The 18,720-nt window shown below is 29.3% G+C and overlaps 1 protein-coding gene across 1 annotated transcript in view; it reads right to left on the bottom strand.

Annotated features, from left to right (window-relative positions):
* The window catches only part of LOC132939051 (dopamine D2-like receptor), a 295,469-nt gene that overhangs the window by 4,731 nt on the left and 272,018 nt on the right, over nucleotides 1–18,720 (bottom strand). The window lies entirely within an intron of this gene.

The following is an 18,720-nucleotide window of genomic DNA, read 5'->3' on the forward strand; positions in this document are numbered from 1 at the left end:
TTTTTTTTCCAAGACCAGTAAAATGTCTCGATAACAAATTTAAGAACGTTACGAATAAAAATATATAGGTAGGGAAGAGGTCATCGTATTTTATTTTTCATAATTAAACATTTGGTGGTACCCCGGTTTCCGGTCAATGGTATGATTGCGATGCCTAGGGTATAGGGTTGAAGTCAACAATGCTATATAGTATACTTTTTTGTATTTACCAAGAATTTTAATAATTTTTGCGACCAACTTTTCAATTCGACCGATTTGTTTTTGTGACAAAAATATTACTAGAATAAGCATCCAAGCGAACCCATTAATTTTTTTTATATACTTTGATCTTACGTTTGACAGAGCTGAGATCAGTAACACAAATAGCGATAAGCCAAAAAGAAAAATTATGTAGTACTTATGCACTTATCCTTTATCTGAACTCCGCTATACGTAATATTATCGTAAGCTATTCCAAATTATAATTATCTTATGGTTCTGTAATTCAGTTAATCATAATAATAATTGTTAATTATTATTACTTTTAAAACAAGCACAGTAAATATTAACTTTGCGAAAATGAAAATATTTCATGCGGGCTATAATAATTATTTTTGAATAACTGCTAAACTAATATAATATACAAATTAATAATAATTTTAACTAATTAAAAGACTTATTTTTATTGATATTTATGTTGTTAGCTCAATAATAACTTGGTAATTTATTTCACATAAAATACCATTAATGTTTTGCATAACTAAGAATATTATACCTTCAAGTTTTTAATATATAGATTAAACATTTAGCGTCTACAAAGAAGACGGCCCCACGGTAACTTAATTTTTACAACTATTCAGGACCTCGATTAAAATTGTTCGTTCACTGGTATGTCCAATAGGTTTTAGGACATTAAAATATTTTTCTTGATTTACAATCTCCTTGTAAGAGTTGAGTTGCTGCCATTTTTTTCAGTAAAAAACAAAAGAAATAAACGTCATCAGATGATTATTAAAACATAATGCAAAAAATGCAAAATACAAAATATGTTTTAAAAAAATATAGTTATGTCCTTTTTTATTGAATATGTAATTCTATGTTTTTAGTTATAAAATCCAAAAGTGATATTAAAGGTTCAAATAAATTTTTGTTTGGATTTGAAATGTATGTGAGTGTTTTTGAGAATGAATGTTAAATAAAAGTATTTAATGAATAATCGATGAAATAATACATCAGACTATGATATTATAATTATCTAGTATGCGTTATTGAAATGAATTATAAGTTATAAACTTATGACAGTAGTTATAACATAGTTTATTACTTTATTATTCATAAGAAATGAAAATGAAAATATAGTGGGTGCCCGCAGAGTTCTTATACAAATCACAAGTTCTTACATATATCACTAAACATATGCTCATCCCTCTATATCCTTTAAGAGGATGCCACTGCCACATGTGTTGTCTCCGTCTTACAAACGTAAGACACAGATAATTTTAAGTTCACAATAATCCATTTTATTTTGTTATTTTTAAAATTGGAGTGAATCTTACAATTTAACGGTAAGATAAGGTACTATTATCAATAGCATCTCGGTGACTTTTATTGATATTTTAATTATGAATGGAAGGAACTATAATGGGAGGTAAATAATATTTGTGGAATATCCTTAAGTAAAGAAATTACATAAAAATATATAAAAAAAGATTTACTAGATATTATATATAACTATATTTACTTTATATTAAACTAGGACAATGTTTATAATTGTATATTACTCAGACACCACTTGTTTGAATTTCAATTAATGTATTATAATATAACATATACTAACATTTTCATAAGAAATGTCTATATTAAAAATGTATAATACAAATTATGGCAATACATGACACTATTCTTTAAATTTCAGAAAAATGCAAGTAGTACCTTTATTATATAGTCTATGGAAATGTAGCTCTTAGAAAATTATATTTGAATCAGTATTTTAATGAAATGATTGTTAAATGAAAAACAATGGGGATGAACTGAATCTCTCTGTACTATAATATTATAATATATGAGTTCTTGATACATTATGTTATAGATTCGGCTATTGAAAATTGTACGCATGAATTTAATTTTTCCAATTATTATTACAACGGTTGTTATGAAAATCCCCTCGATAAAATAAACAATAATACAAATATAAAACGACATAATTGAACCACTTTATTTGTTTAAAAATAATAATGTTGTGTGAATATAATATTGTTTTTAAATAGTAAGCCATGTTTTCCTCCATCCATCGCAGATTGGGGATCGTTTTGTGGGTATTTTTTTAATTTATAAAATGTTATAGATCAAATTATATGTACCAAATCTAAATTTTTACTTAGTAGGTATATGGTTTACGTACCCACATAGTTTAAAAACCAAAGTTTACATAACTTGCTCATACCTACAGTTTTCAGTTTTAAATTAAAATAAATACTATCAAAAGGAAAATAATATCATCCTTATACGCGTTCGATAACTCATATAATATGACGTATATAAGCACATCATTTATAGCAATACTTATATAATATTGGTTAAGACTTGAGAGCCTGCTCGTCACAACTCGACGGCTCACGAGTTTCAGACCATTTTGTTAAAGACGGTAAAAGTCCGATCGGGAGGTGTGGATTACAGAAAGTACATTTGGGATTTCGACGCCGTGGGAAATTTGGAACGGAATAATACCCATCATAGACCATCATATCCTATCGCGAAAACGCGTGCACACGACGTCTCGGTGACGGCTGTGTAATGAACAGTATACTATTATTGTAGAGGAATAATATAAATTATATTATTATATTATTGTACTCGAACCACTGATAACGCAATACAACGACAGTAATAATAATAATAATTATTATTATTATTATCATGATAATAGGTATAGTTATATCGCTGCGGTCTTCATTACAGAGGCTGGCGATGACGCGTTAGCGGGTTGGGCGTATATTATACAGGGCGATCACCGCAAGCATGCTAACCACCATATTTTTTCTTTTAAAAACTAATTTGATCTAATACTTTTTACAATTTTTAAATATACATTTACGGACGATTCTCGAATACTTAGATATTTTTATATACCATTTAAGAATGGTCCTGACTCTTGACATTGGCGACACCCAATTCTTTTTTTCAAATAAGAAACATAATTTTCTCCTATAAATATTGTAAATCAGATGCCTCTCTGAAAATATTGAATGTTGATGTATCTAAATCGAATTTCGATCGAGTGGTTTTTTAACTTTGTGTATTAAGAATACAATTTGTTGGTAATTGGTCTGTGATTGGAATTTGAAAATTATAGTAATTGATACTAATCCATCAACAATTTATAATTTTTGAATATTTTCTGAGTTAAATAAATACTAGATCCAACTTTACAAAACAAATTTCATATTTTTGTAAAACTAAAATACATACTATTCAAATACCATACAACTATCTGCAGGTAAATATAAGAGTAATTGAATAATATAATGAAAAGATACGGACCGAAAACGATTTAAAGTAAACATTGTTGTACACACGTCTCACTTACAACTTACTATAATTTAGTGGTATCCACCTTCATATTGTTATTAAAATATTAAACTTTATTGACATTTTGACAGGTAAACCTGGTAAAAAACAAAGGTTTTTTTTTTATTCGTATGTATATTAATACAGTAGATTGATATACGTTTTGTAGCTGACTTGTCTATAATATTAATTCTTATAACACACACACACATATAGAGTTATATGTATATGTATTTTATATTTTACGTTATTCTCTTAAAATAATTATTATGATAATACGAACGTTGTATGCCCACGCATATATAATTAAATAATATCGCGTATTATTTCGTATGTAAACAATGAGAAGGGGGAAAAATGGTCCTCGACAAAAGCAGGTATGAAGAATTATATTATATACGTATAGGTACCCGGGATTCCGCAACAGCGTGTATAATATGTTTACCGATAAATTAAAAAAGTGGTCGTATTAAAAAACGCGCATAGGTGTATTATGCGCCAGCCGGAAACCAAAGTTTCCGGTAGTTTTATAATTAAAACCCTGCGTCCAGCAATAGATATTAGTATACAATAACAATATAGTGCCTGCTGCAGGTTGCCATATTATTATATATTTTTTTAATACACTTAAATATTAAAATAATATTATTATCACACTCAGGTAACTTTACACACAACCCCCACCCCCACCCCCCCCCCCCACCATAGTAGATACGCCTGTTGACCCGAGACGACGGTAAAACAAAAATCCGAACTTCATATCGTCTGCTATGCTTAGATATAGGTACAAAGTTCGGCGGTGCTGATCGAATTCCATTTATTATTTATCACTTATCAGTTATTATTATTATCATCATCATCATTCATTTCGGACATGCTATTGTCGAGAGGATTGCGTTTGGCTGCATTTTCTCAAAACACAACACTTTAGGGTGGAAATCCATAAAACATTTGTACCCATATATTTCCCTGCATATTAGCACGTTTGGGCGTGTATAATAAATTATGAGCTAAAAGTTTGGTTAAAAAATATTCCGAAAAAATAGATCTGTACTTTTATTTAGTGTTTTTTTTTTAGTATAGTACGCTTTTATTAATATTTTACTTGTAAGTTGAGATAATATAGGTGATATTTACCATTTATTTTTTGTTTCAAAACGTGATATTTTCTATTTATTTTATTATGATGCGATAGATACATTTTTTATCACAGCCGTTTAATATAATAATTCAATGTATTTTTTTCGATTCGATCATTTTTCCAACATTATCGTAAAAACTTAAATTTAAACTTTAATTAATTCGTTATTTTTTTTACGATGCTGTTTATTTTTTAATTTGAAGACGCCCGACGTGTTTCATACGTGATTACGATTTACAGGTACATTTTTAACAACGTGCCCAAACGTCGTGTACACCCCTATCGTCACGCATACGGCCATAATGGTAATAATAATGATAATGATATACAATATATTTTACTACACAACACGACGTCGTGAATGGTCGCACACCCTATAATTGAATGATGTGCCGCTCAAAGGAGTCGATTTAATTGTCGTGTCATCATGGCGGAAATCTTAAGTTCGTTATCGCAATCTCGTCGGTAACCATTAGTGTATGCTGTCACACACGTCTATTTCGAAACACTCCAGTGTACCTCTCATGCATTTCCGAAAGGAAAGGCTCCTTCCTGTACATTATAATATTATAATATTATAACTTCGTATAATGTAATGTAGTCTGATGCTGTAGGCACATTATACACTTTTTGTGTGGGGAAAAAAGTGAAAAACTAAATTATTTTTCCACCCAATATATAATAATATTATCATTGGGCCAAAATTGTTATAAACCATCAGTTCAATCCACGACGATACCATGATACGTTTTATTACGTGGCTGATTCGATCGAGAAAAATCAAAAAATATCTTCGTTTTTAAGCCCAGAAAATGCATATCACTTACAACTTTGTACTAATACAGTATTAATGTAGCATCCCCACTTGATGAACGAAAAATATTACACTCGTAAACTAAATTCGTTAAACTACCTATAGATAATATTATATCTTTAAAATATGCGTATATATCAGAGCAATAATTTATGATGAAAAACGAAAAACGAAATCTATCAGAGATTTCACAGATATTCCATGTGCGTATTTTTGCAATCAGATTTTGGTACTCGAGACTGTTTCCATTGATAGCCTCCTTGGCAGAGATTTGGGTAAATTTTAAGTAGCATTATTTATTTTTAGCTTACATTTAAATGCATAAACAAGTTCACATAACCACACCCCATAAATTCCTTAAAAATTTTTGTTCCCTTCATCATAAATATTAGGTGCCTAAAGATATAGCAACAATGAATAAAATATTTTGGTGTGTAATAATAAACAACGTTGTATACGATAGCAATTAATAATAAATAATAATCAAATAAAAACATTCAAATGTAATATTTGCATAACGGCTACAAATCAAACACGGGCTTTGAATTTTTTTTATTTTTTATTGAATACTTCGGATACAATGTTTTATTTTCCGGAATGATATGGCAGCGGTTATTGGGTAAAAGTAAATTATGTTGACTCCAAAAACAGAACGAATCAAAATAAAATGTTTATAGATAATTAAAAAAATAACGTGTAATAAAATTCTAATATTACATGGTATAAAATAATAACAATACTATAAGGTACGCGTCAAGCGTGTAATTTTATCGGTGTGCTTGGGAATTGTTTGAACCGGCTAAGCCCCCTTTACAGTCTTCGTATTATATGGTCCTCGCGGTGCACTACGACTGAAATATACTAGAAAAGACATAAAACACAATATGTAATCATAATATTGTATATAATATATACAGGACGATTCGATAGAAAACGTTTGACATTCCGAGCACGTCGTCGCCCTCTCACGCACACACAATAATAGCCACGTGCAATGAACAGAGCGTAAAAAAGACACGTCGCACCGTATAATAATATAACACAATAATCGTAACGTATCATATTACTATTATTATTATTGTTATTAAACACTGCGTTTTTAACGTTGATTATTCATCACACGTCGTAATTGCAGCGGGCGCTTCGGTCACGCTCCCGGCGGCGGCGAAAGTGCCCGAGCTCGCACGATGCAGGCCACGGTTGGGGCGGCTCCGGATGGTCGACTACACGTTCCTCCGACATGTTTTTTATGCGTTTTTTTAACTATACATAAAAAAAAAAAATACGCCGAACGGCCGAAGCCGCGTGCGTATGTACATAATATTATAATTATATTGTGGGCGATCCCGGGTGGCGTACAATATAATTTTATACAACGTAATGCGATGTCGTTTAGAGCAGGTGTCGCGGGCTTCCGACAACGTGTTTGAATTAATTACGGGAAAATGTACACGATATTTCAAGCATGAAACAGTTGTCGCGACGCCGGCGTTCCCCGCCGCCGCCACCGCCTCCTCCTCGCGTAGCCGTCTTTTAGCCCCGGCGAGTTGGAGAACCAAAGTTTTCTTTTGATTGGTAGTCCACAAAGCTCATTAAACACGACGTCATCCGTATGAGATTCGAACGCATACAGTCAAACTTGGTTAACACGAAGTTTTTTTAACTCGATATCGTCGATTTCTCAAACTTTTTCCCAGTTCCTAGAATTTCCTATTATTGTGTTATCCTAAGATAACTCCAACTTTTCGGCCAGTCCATCCAACTTTGAGTTAACCAAGTCCGACTGTATTAATTTTAGAGGTAAGTCAAACTCAACAATATTATGCCCTCGATCCGAACTCGAACTGAACTTTTTTAATCATATATCGAACTGAATGATTCAGTGTGATTTCGAACTCAAACCGAATATTTCGTTCAACATACAACCGGATCCGTATACCAAACATTTGATTTAATACCAAACTGAACCAGAACGTACATTTCCTAACGTATATTTCCCCAGCACCACCCATTTCTAATTTTTCAAATTTTTCTAACATTTTTAGCACGTGATTTTCATAGATTTGTACGACCGTTTTCAAAAATTGTACGGCACCGGAAAATTCAATTTTCTTTTGGCAGTGCGGGGGAAATGTACGTCTATAAAACGATATAAGAACGTTTACCATGTTTGAATTTGTTTTGAAGTTCGTACATTTCTTTGGAGAACTATTTAAACTATTTTTGAGTACGGATTAATTATTGAATTTTGAACTTTTTGTTTAAGTACAGTTTGGTTTGGTCAGCTTCAAAATTTTAACCCGAATTAAACTTTAAGTGTCTGGTTCGATTTTTCAAACTCAAAATTGAATATTAATATTTCTATTTCTATTATTGTTTAAAAATATAATATCGAGCACACAACACACTATGCATACAATAATAATTATGTTACCTATAAAACCGAGAGCAAAATATTTCAGATTGTAGACTATAATAATATTAGGGGTATACATGGATACTCACTACTCATATTATTATTATCCGTCCCTGCTGGTGCACGGCTGTGCGATTGTTGTCCGTATATGTTTATCGGCTAAATATGTGTGTTTATAAACTCAGTCTCCAGTACCCTGCAGTATGTGGTTTTATTTAAACAACAGGTAAAATGGAATTTAACGTAATTTTAATCATAGAATTAATAATTTAATTACTTATACATACAAGTACCTATTATAATATTATATGGCTAAAATATTATTTATTTAAATAGCTCGTATTGTTTATGATAACAGACAGCCATATTATGTTATGTATATACACCTTATTTTATTAATATTTAATAATGTACCTAAACACGTTATTAACTGTGGTTTAAATTGTATAGCATTAGAGGTGCGCATAAATATTTATTCAGTTTTTAAGAATTAATTGTTGGTTATTACAATAGGTACGATTGAAATTTATAAATGATTAATTTTTTTTAAGCAATGAACAACCGTCGGTGTTTGAATAAAAATAATATCCATTTTACAATACAATAATCTATGGTGTTCACTGCCCAGTAGAGCACCTATAATTTTAAACGATAGTATATTAGTTGGTAACTATTCAAATAATACTTTGTGTAGAAATCAATGCTTCAAAGACCAAACAGAAATATTTTTGCAACATACCATAGTTGACAAATTTAGTTATAAAATACGAGTGACGTCAATATCTTCCTTTTTTTTTATCGGAAAAGAAGTTTTTCTCGCATTTTCAGATGTAACATGTATTCCTCCACTCACTCAGTTTCGGTGGCTCTTAAACTAAACATTATAAATGCATGATGTAATTGCTTAGAATTATATCTTAATATTTGTTGAATACCTTACTGGTTAACAATTTGTTATGTAAATGTAAGTAATGAAAACGTGTTTTTTCAAAATATGTTCAGTAGTAATAAGCTATATAATAAGTAGATTTTATATTATTATATTTTTTATTTAAATAATTACCATTTTTCATACATTTTTATTGGCTTTTAAGTTGTATCGACCTAATAATAGTTTTAACTATCAGGTAATTGTATCAATTTTGTAAAGTTCTGGAAGTTATTATTTTATTTTATTAAGTATCTTCTACTATTATTCTTTATTTGCAAGATTATGTTAACTGAGGACAGCTACATAAATTATTATAATATATCTACGTTTTTTTGTATCTGGTAGTTAAATAAAATATAATTATTACTTTAATACAATAATGTAATGTTTTGTATTTTGTGTAGATGTTATTATAGTTATTGAGCTAATATATTATTCGTAATTAATAGCATTATTATTTTTGACTGTTATACAAATAATAAGTTCTATAATAAATACATTATTTTAATATCATAATAATAATTGAAGATTAAAACATGTTATTCAGATCAAGATATATAAATATTGTATTGTAATAACAGCCCCCCCCCTCCCCCCAAAAAAAAGAAAACCAGGATAACAATGTAAAAACTATAACTGTTATTTATATAAATCAATCTTAATTCTTAATGTAATGAATTGTGTTAACGGTGTATAGTGCAAATTATTTTCCAATTCATAATATAAAATATTTTGAATTCATTATTGTAGAGGTGAACAAAATTATTTTATCCATGGACGTATTATGGACGTTTTTTATTGATCTATCATCAGTGACCTTAGCTAAAATAAACTATTTAATGTTTTGTGTTCAATATTGTATGATATTACTTACCTGGAGTCATCAGCTATTCCGAGTAATATATAGTTTATTGAAATATTTGAAATTAAAAACCCAAGTTGTATTTTCAAAGCAAAAAGCTTATTTAGTTAGAAAAAATATATTTAATGGTATTTACCTATAATACGTATACAATTTCTGGAATGTTAGCAATTTAATAAAGATGATATTATTTGAAATACATTAAATACCGAGAATCGAATTATATACCTACTTCTAAATATTGCGTGTGTCGTGAAGAATATAAATTATCCTATATAATCCTATGTCGTGGATAGATATAAATTATCTTTTAAATATAAGATTTTTCCATTTAATTGTTTTTTTGCATTGATAAATTAATTAAATTTTTTTTTAGTATTGCACTTAACTATAAATAAATGTAAAATCGTCTTTTTAATTTATTTGTATTATGATACGTTGAATTATGTGAAAAATATTTTTTTTTTAGTAGAAGCTTAAAGCTGTACGAACTAAAAATATCGATAGCTAACAAAATATAATATTCACATTTGAACTAACTTCAGAGATATTCGTTGATTTGCAAATTTACCACTAATGTGAAACTTGTTATTAGAATATCTAACTTGGAACGAAATCTGTCTACTACTAATATGGAAATATTACACGGTACACTGGGACTTTACCACAAGTATAAATTTACTTTCCAAATAATATCTGTTTCTCCTGTGAAACTTATAATCGTGAAACACTTTGAATAAAACAAGTATATACTCACGTCTTCTCTTGATGATTTTGAAACAAAACTGTGTCACGTATATAGCAACGCTTTGAATTCTCAACTCATTAATAAACTTGATTTTTGTTTGATATTATAGGAAGCAATTATACCAATTTTCTTTATAATATATGTCTGTGCTGCCAAGCATAAGCTTATCAGCAAATTATACAATCGTACGGAATAACGAAATAGTGTTAATGTACGAAACTTTTTTAACGTCAATTATTATCACGTTTTAAGTGGATTATATTGAAGTTGAGAGAAAAAACTACCTACGTATCTATATACAATCATTGCTATTGTAGTATTGTGTGTATATTACAGTTTATTGTTTAAAATAGTATAAAATAAAATAAATTATTTTTATAAAATCTAAGAATTCAAAAATGCTTTTAAATCCATTCATACAAAACAGTTAAATCATATTATAATATATTAAATATTTTCAGAAAGTGGATTAAAAAAAAATAAAAAGAATACATAATAATAGTTATAATAATAACAATAATAATAATATTAAACGTACCGATATACATTATGTTATGCATATATAAGTATTTTTGCACAGTAAATAAAAATGTTCGTTGATATTGTTTTGAACAAAGACAAAAGTGTAAGTAAAACGAGAGTAATTTTGTAATGAAGTTTAAAAGTTTTAATCGTAAAACTAAAACATTTTGGGACCATTTGTTAAATATTTCCTCTTCTACAAAGGAGTTTAGGTACATATTATTATACGAAAGTTATGTTAGAATATACGTAGTTATTAAGTTTCAAATTCTAAATGATTTTGTATAAATACTTGATGTGTACCCACTCCTCATAATGATATGATGAATTAAACAAAAGTAAAATAATTATTATTGAGCAAAAGTTACAGGAAATTAAGAAACGAATAATATCGTATTTTTTTTAATATGTTGTTAATATTTGATTGAATATTAAATTATCGTTTACAATTATAATTATTACTATTACGTTTGAGGTACCTATTTAAAATAATAAAATGGGTCATGAGTATTTTTTTCAATACACAACTGTTGTGTTTGAAAAATAATATATTACAGAAATCCTCAATGACAATAATATTGTTTGATTAGAACTATGAAGACAAATGGTCAAAATCAAAAATACTTTGTTATATTTGAAATGAATCGGATTAATTGTTTACACGGAGTGAAATGTTATATTATCGACAATAAATTATATTAGCATTGTAATTTCAATTAAAGTGTTAAAACCTCATTGACGCTTATCCGTAATCGGTAATCACGTTTTGAATAACTGTATTGTATAGAAATAAATGTTTTGGTTAGCCAATAAAGTGTAAAGACCATGTTGCAATTGAAAACCACTCGACATGCGGTGTAGTGTTATATACTATAGTGGTATCGTTGTAAAATATAATTGTTTTCTTTAAATTATTTTCTACAATAACGATTCTTCTTTTACGCAAACCACCCTCACGTCGGTGAACGTAGTTTGAGTATCAGTAACGGTTTATGATTTGTGTTAGCGTAACGATGGCGATGGCATAGCGTAATAATAATGGGATGCTTGTAACTAATTTCAGAAGGAATTAATGACAGGAATCTTGCTTTCATCTATGTTACAGGAAAACGGTTGAGTTGAAATAAATAAAACAACAAATAAGCAGAGAAAAAAATAATGAGAGAGAGAGAGAGACAAAGAGATATTAATATTAAAAAGGATCAGAATCAAAAACTTCGTCCCGGGCCACCGGGCGACGACCAGGTATTTAATAATAAGAAAAAAAAATAACGACCTTGAAACTTTTTAGCCAAACCTCTCCTTGAAAGGATGTCATCGTGCTTGAAGGGGAAGGGGGGTAAAAAGGAAGGAGCATCCGGGTGAGAGAAGGAAAGGAAAAATGACTGAAAGAAAAATACGTTGCACGTTGCAGTGGAGTATAGTCGTTGTGGTCGTCATCGTCGTAAAATAGTCGAGAGAACGAGCGATTGATTGAATAGAACCGTGGCGAAAACAACGACGACCGTTCGAGGGGAGGGGGGGTATGCACATAACGGGGATCGGGGGCTTTTGAGTCGATTTCGAAAAGAGTTTCCCGGCTAAAGCGCGTTTTGTCAATGGGCCCTGTGGGGAAAGCGACGGGCAGAGAAGTAAATAATAATATATAGTATTAGTAGTATAGCCGTGTATATTGTATATATATATTATATATAAATAAGAAGTGAGGAGAGGTATTGCCGGTGGTGGTCGTCATCGCAATGGTGTAAGTTTTGTAGGTACGGTGTAAAGGGATTCGGCTGTTCGTTCGCCCGCCGCGCGCCGCCGGCAGCCGATGTTTTTATATAATATATACCTTCGCGTTTATTTCCCATTGTCGTCGAGATCCTACACCATTTATAACTATACGCGTTGGTTTATTTGTATGTATATATATTAATATATTATTGTATACAGGATGGTTCATCAATATATATTCATTATTCGTTTTTCAAACACCATATTTTGTAGATACTTATTTTTCAATGTCGACCAATTAACTTTTTTTCAAAGGTAAAACTATATACAGTAAAAAAAAGTGATTTTTATTCGAAAAATAAAACCAGGGATGTCGCTCTGCTGTTTTATTATAGTAGGTGGGGGGTAGCTTTCGAGTGTACCTGTGTAACTCGTCATCGACTAAATAGGTTTTAATTCAATTAGTCATCTGTTATGTCTATCAATCGTCTAATTTTTCGGAAAAATATTTGATATGTTATATTATTCATTATTATGTGCTCAATACGACAAGACCATTAAAAAAAGGTAAATAATTAAAAAATATGTAGGTACAGTAGACCAGTTTGAATAGATATTTTTAATTATAGAAAAACTTAGGGAATCTTTTTTATTTGACCGACCAAAAACAATTAACCAAAATGTGAAAACAAAAGCTTTCAAAAATTCAAAAATGATAAATACTTGCCTAAAAATAACTTAAAAACAGTCTAAATATATTTTTTTTTTAATTATACCCATATCTAGAATATGTTAATATAAATATTTCGTGAAAATGTCGAGTATCTATAGGTTTTTGAATTTCGACGAAAATTAGTGTCTGCATTTTCAAATTTGTATGCAATTGTTTTTGTTTTCAAAACTAGATTTAATTTTCTACCATAAACCATCCATTTAAGTATTTTTTTAGTTATAAAAAGTGTCTCAAAAAAAAAAAAAAATATTTATATACACTTTTCAGTTATGTTTGTGAAACCAATAAATTCCTCTACCCTCCGATGAGAATTTAAAAGAACTTTTTATCGCACCACAAGAGACAGGACAATGTCATAAAAATGTAAGTACCTATTTAGAAATATTTTCTTAAAGACGGTATAGGTACTAATAAAATCCGACAGTGAGAATTTGAATAAAATAAATGCACTGTAGGTATTATAATAAAACGAACTATTTTGAGTGAGCAATGAGCATGTTTGGTGAAACAATATGTATGTATATACACGCTAGTAAGTAGTAGGGGGACAACTTACAGGGGTGCACTCCAACAGTATAAAATAAGTGCGTTGTGTGTGTAGTTTCAAACTCATATAATATTATTATATCGTATAAGTACTAGCGGTAAAGTAAATTTATAATATATTATTATATTGTCGTGGTGTGTGACGTTAGGTTTCATTGTAATGATGTTAAAAGTATTATAGTGTGCGATTATACGCGTGTCCCCCCCTGGTAATATGATTTTTTTTTTTTATTAAAGAAATAAAACCTTGACAGCTGTTGGTCTGACAGTATTTTACATTATAACTCATTAAATTGTATACTTATTATAATACTTGCTTAGTATTATTGTGATTAACCATGCACGCTCATCTCCATTTTAGATTCTGAGCGAAGCGATGAATGTATTGATTCTACAATGATGTGTGTTTTTTTTTTTATTTTTTTTTTTATTTTTGTGTCTGTCATCACCTTTTAGGACAGTAAAAGTGCTTGGATTTTCTTCAATAGTAACTTTTCTGATAGGAAAGTGAATCTAGTTGGTACTTTGGGGGGTCAAAAGTAAAAATTTCCCAGAAGTTTTCACAAGCGACGTGAAAAACAAAAGAAAAATTAAGGAAAAACGGAAATTTTTACGCAAAATCTGTTTTCGAGAAAATCGATTTTGGTTTTTGGTGTAACTCTAAAACAAATGACCGTAGGGACATGAAATTATGACTGAATATTTATATTAGCATTTTCTATACACCATAAAATTTACAAAATATTTTGACTCTTTTTGAGCTGTTTACGGCCATTGTCAGTTTTCAATTTTTTTAGTTTTTTTTTCTATAAATATCAATAAAATTTTATCTGTTGATTAAAAAAGCTTGAAAATTTAATAGAAGGCTCCTAGGTTATTGTTTCAAAGGCAGATGAAAAAAATTAAAAATCCTTAGTCACAGTTTTTAATTATAAGCATTTAAAGTTCAAATTTTGACAAAATACGGAAAAATCACGAAAAATAGCAAATTATTTTGAGTTGAGAATTCATAAAAATTTTTCTTTTTAAATCTAAGATTTGAAAATGTAATATAAGATTACTCATAAGTTTGTCTACCTTTATCAAAAAAAAAATGTCTAGAAGAAACTTAAATTAAATTTTTATGAGCGTCTGAAATTTATATTTTTACAACATTTGATATTTACTCGATTTCTCATGTAACAATTTTCTTATTTTATTGTAATTAAAAAACGAATGACTGTAGATACTTGAAAATTTCACTGAATGTTCATATTAGCATTTTCTATACACCATAAAATGTTGAAAATATTTTGACTCTTTTTGAGCTGTTTACGGACATTGTCAGTTTTCAATTTTTTTAGTTTTTTTTTCTATAAATATCAATAAATTTTTATTTGTTGGGTAAAAAAGCGTGAAAATTTAATATAAGGCTCCTGATATATCGTTCTAATAGCAGTTGAAAAATATTAAAAATACATAGGCACAATTTTTTTTTATAAGCATTTAAAGTTCAAATTTTGACAACATTTTTCAAATTTATAATTTATTAATTATTTTGTGGTTAAAAATGTATAAAATGTTTAACTTTTATGGCTAAAGATTGAAAATTTAAAACAAGGCTCCGAGTAAATAGGTTATATTATATAAATTACTTTATTCACAATAATAATATCATCAAATATACTTGGTAAAATCATAGGCTGACTGACCGTTTTCGCTCAGAATCGTTTTTCTTATACAATGATATTATATCATTGAATTCAAATTTAACACCATCCATTACAGTGACCTTTTTGTAACCTACTGTACAGCAGAGCGACATCCACTTATCCACCTTTTTCCTTTAATAATGAATTTATTCAAATTCTGATTTTTAGAATTTTAAAGTATACTTAAAGACCTATTAAATGTACAGTAGAGAAGGATAGTTCTCATTCAAAGTACAGAATTGTGTGTATTCACGGGAGACTCTTTCGGTAGATACCAGTACAAAAATCTCAAGAATTTGAAAATATTATGGTCTTTAGGGATATTTAAAAATTCCAAAAGTCAGATTTCGAAGAACTGCATTGTTGAAGAAAAAAGAGGGTGGCGTCCTTGGTGAACTACCATGTATTATAATGACGTATTTCCATATAACGTATATTTATAGTTTTATACTATTTACGGTTAGGTTAGGTTAGGGTACACTGACGAACGTTTCACGGGTCGAAATCCCGTCGATGGAGTTTTAAGTGCAGTGGTTATTATTGTGTTGTACGAAGAAATAGAACCGGATGTAAAATGTATGCATTAATACAAGTAGAATAGGTTTCGTATAATATTAAGTACCTATAAGTACGTCAACCGGTTGAATATGGATTTGGTAGAACACCACGACACGATCGGTAAAACCGTTTTTAGGTCATGCAGTGGACAACTTACACATGACGTATCGTTTTCGCATAATAATGAAATTTATTTTTTTAGGAGTTTTGGAAAAAAAAATCAGAAGAGTAAAACCGAGTATGATATATTATGTATGTTATACTCTGACGTCAAACATACGCGTATATTATTATATGTGTCGTTTATTCGGTCTCCAAACCAGAGGCGGCATGAGACTTATGTAAACATGTATGGGCAGGTAAAATAAGCATATATGGATAATTCAGTGTATGGTAGGTTAATTTAAAATTGTAATTCGTTCGAGTTTGCATCCATTTATTGTGAAACGAAATTTTCTTCAGCTAGTTTGTTTTTTATTCCTACGGTCGTGAGTAGTTAATTTCTATTGCTACTCCTGTGGTAATTTTTAGTTTACAGTGCATTTATTATGAGATATTATGTTTGATATAAAATAAACACACGTTTAAACTTGTGATTTATTAATAAATATATGCATATTATAATTATTATTTTGTTATATTATACATTTATAAATTAGATTGTAATTACATGGAAATGCAAACACCCATTATGAAATATATCATCTTTATATTACAAATATTTTTAAAGAATAAATTTGAATTGTGTAATAATATTTTTAAAATTGAATTTAAATTTGTTTTAAATAAAAAAATAACTTTTACGTATCAATCATGATTATGAACAACGTCGTTCTACAGTCGTTCATTCAATTATTATTATTGTGGTTCAGTGGTTGGAGATACAAATTAGACGTATGTACTAGAATTTGAGATCGATTTTCTGGGTGAATTTCATAGAATTTTAAATAGTCTTAGTCATTAATAATTTTACTTTCTTGTCGCACAAGATTTTTTTGTACCTAATGATTTTTTAATAAATTACTAGAATTATTAAGTAGGTACAACAATGTATGAATTCCAAAAATATTACTATGAAAATCTTGGTTTTTTTTACAAAATCAATAACTCTCAATTAAAACTACCCGAGTCTCCAAGAAATCCATTGATATAATTTTTATTGAAAACAGTTCATAGAAATTATGAGTAAAATATCGAGAAAAAATTATGAAACGTCCAATTTTCTGTACATAGTTAAGTAATAGGAATAACTTAAAAACAAACTAATCTATTTTTAATCCCTATTAATTAAATTTTTTTACAATTTATGTGCATTTATTATAAATGTATAACTTATAATACCAGGGGCAGGGTAAATTAGTCGTACGCATAAGGTTCAATAATAATCATACTATTGTACAGAAATAATTCTAATAATGTTGGGTATGAATAGCTTTAAATGGACGATGCAACAACAATAATTATCGTACGTAAATATTAAGGGTATTCGTATAATAGTTACAATATATTCGATAAAAATTGTAATAATTTACGTATTTTGCGGAGGTTGTGCGAAATCCGTGGGCAACGATAATAACATTATAATTTACCATCGTTGGCTATCTACTCTTTCTAATTTCTTGTCGTCTCCCTCAGTCTGTCTGTTTGTCTTTCTGTTCATCTCTCAATCACTCACCCTCTCTTCTCCCTCTCTCTATACATATATATTATCTTCCCCTTCTCTCTATCTACCCCTTTCTCTTCCCTCCTCTCTATCTACCCATCTCACTCTCTATTTCTCTTTTCTTATCTGTCACCCACATAAACGCCTTGCGACGGACAGCACACGTTTCGCGCATATAAATCACTTTTGTGTAAAAGAGAAACACCTTGTCGCGTCGTCTCTCCTCAACCGCCTTGCCACCGGCACGTGTTTCCGTTTGGACCCGCTCGTAATAACACAATAATACAGTTTCCAAGCATTCTCGGACAATATTGTAATATTAAACCCGTCATGTATGATACGCCCTTGACGTACTGATTTTTCGCGTCGATTTAGTAAAAACGGATTATTACGCTTTGGTATGTATACCTATTGAAACATGTCAAATATGTCGTTGAAATTGTCAAACTAAACACATTCACGAAGGGGTTTTATTTGCGTGGATTGATATATTTATACCCAGTTTTATTTCATACCTCACTTTGTTTATAATTTGTAAGGTTTTTTCTTATTTACCGATTTTACATTCAACTTGATCGATATAAAGTCTAGACTAGCACTTTATGTAAACATTTTCATTTTTAACACTACTATAATATAATATATTATATAAAGTACTTATTATAATATATATAGTGTTCACATATTATGTGAATAATAATTTTATAATAAAGAACCTTCAACTTACATATGTTGCAGTGTACGCGTCAATTATATAGAACATTAGTACCAGTACCATAGCAACAATTTGTTAAGCCATTTTATGTTATATTTTCTTGACTTGATAACATCTA

Source organism: Metopolophium dirhodum, chromosome 2, assembly GCF_019925205.1.
Source record: "Metopolophium dirhodum isolate CAU chromosome 2, ASM1992520v1, whole genome shotgun sequence".
NCBI classification, from domain to species: domain Eukaryota; kingdom Metazoa; phylum Arthropoda; class Insecta; order Hemiptera; family Aphididae; genus Metopolophium; species Metopolophium dirhodum.